General features: G+C 40.6%; 1 non-coding gene across 1 annotated transcript; it reads left to right on the forward strand.

Moving 5' to 3' along the window:
• Positions 1 to 222: 222 nt before the first annotated feature.
• On the forward strand, positions 223 to 329 carry LOC132679908 (U6 spliceosomal RNA). Its single transcript, XR_009610394.1, has one exon. It is a non-coding gene; the product is annotated as a U6 spliceosomal RNA (small nuclear RNA).
• Positions 330 to 1,969: the final 1,640 nt, after the last annotated feature.

Raw genomic sequence — 1,969 nt, forward strand, 5'->3', positions numbered from 1 at the left:
TATTCTGATTTAAGATTCTGCAAATGTGGTCATTATAAGGTTATGATAAGTCACAGGAATAAGCTTCATATGCTTCCACAAGCGGATTTTGCAAGCAGGATATACCAACATACTGCAACTGAGAACAGCAACACATGAAGACCTAGATTGGAATAAAAGAAAAGTCAGCTTTGTTCTATTCCCCCCAAAATGATAGAATAACCGTTCATAGAAAATACTCCTGTGCTCGCTTCGGCAGCACATATACTAAAATTGGAACGATACAGAGAAGATTAGCATGGCCCCTGTGCAAGGATGACATGCAAATTCGTGAAGCATTCCATATTTTTAAAAAGGCATTGAAATCCAAGAGGCACAGAGAACTCCCTTCAGACGTAACTTGAATCGATCTTCTGCACGACATATCATAGTGAAACTGGCAAAATACAAGGATAAAGAGAAAATTCTGAAAGCAGCTAGAGATAAACGTGCTCTAACATATAAAGGGAGACCTATAAGACTCGTGACTGATCTCTCTACTGAAACTTGGCAGGCCAGAAAGGAATGGCAGGAGATCTTCAATGTGATGAACAGAAAAAACATATGCAGCCGAGAATCCTTTATCCAACAAGTCTGTCATTTAGAATAGAAGGAGAGATAAAGGTCTTCCCAAACAAACAAAAACTGAAGGAATTCGTCACCACTAAACCAGCCCTACAAGAGATCCTAAGGGGGATCCTGTGAGACAAAGTACCAGAGACATCACTACAAGCATGAAACCTATGGACATCACAATGACTCTAAACCCATATCTTTTTATAATAACACTGAATGTAAATGGACTAAATGCGCCAACCAAAAGACATAGGGTATCAGAATGGATAAAAAAACAAGACCCATCTATTTGCTGTCTACAAGAGACTCATTTTAGACCTGAGGACACCTTCAGATTGAGAGTGAGAGGATGGAGAACTATTTATCATGCCACTGGAAGTCAAAAGAAAGCTGGAGTAGCCATACTTGTATCAGACAAACTAGACTTTAAAGGCTGTAACAAGAGAGGAAGAAGGGCATTCTATAATAATCACAGGGTCTATCCATCAGGAAGAGCTAACAATTATAAATGTCTATGCACCGAATACAGGAGCCCCCAAATACATAAAATAATTACTCACAAACATAAGCAACCTTATTGATAAGAATGTGGTCATTGCAGGGGACTTTAACACTCCATTTACAGAAATGGATAGATCATCTAGACACACGGTCAATAAAGAACAAGGGCCGGGGCGCCTGGGTGGCGCAGTCGGTTAAGCGTCCGACTTCAGCCAGGTCACGATCTCGCGGTCCGTGAGTTCGAGCCCCGCGTCAGGCTCTGGGCTGATGGCTCGGAGCCTGGAGCCTGTTTCCGATTCTGTGTCTCCCTCTCTCTCTGCCCCTCCCCCGTTCATGCTCTGTCTCTCTCTGTCCCAAAAATAAATAAAAAATGTTAAAAAAAAAAAAAAAAAAAAAAAGAACAAGGGCCCTGAATGATACATTGGATCAGATGGACTTGACAGATATATTTAGAACTCTGCATCCCAAAGCAACAGAATATACTTTCTTCTCGAGTGCACATGGAACATTCTCCAAGATAGATCACATACTGGGTCACAAAACAGCCCTTCATAAGTATACAAGAATTGAGATCATACCATGCATACTTTCAGACCACAATGCTATGAAGCTTGAAATCAACCACAGGAAAACGTCTGGAAAACCTCCAAAAGCATGGAGGTTAAAGAACACCCTACTAAAGAATGAATGGGTCAACCAGGCAATTCGAGAAGAAATTTAAAAATAAATGGAAACAAACGAAAATGAAAATACAACAATCCAAACGCTTTGGGATGCAGCGAAGGCAGTCCTGAGAGGAAAATACATTCCAATCCAGGCCTATCTCAAGAAACAAGAAAAATCCCAAATACAAAATCTAACAGAACACCTAAAG

The sequence above is a fragment of the Panthera onca genome, chromosome A2, assembly GCF_046562875.1.
Source record: "Panthera onca isolate mPanOnc1 chromosome A2, mPanOnc1 haplotype 2, whole genome shotgun sequence".
NCBI lineage: Eukaryota > Metazoa > Chordata > Mammalia > Carnivora > Felidae > Panthera > Panthera onca.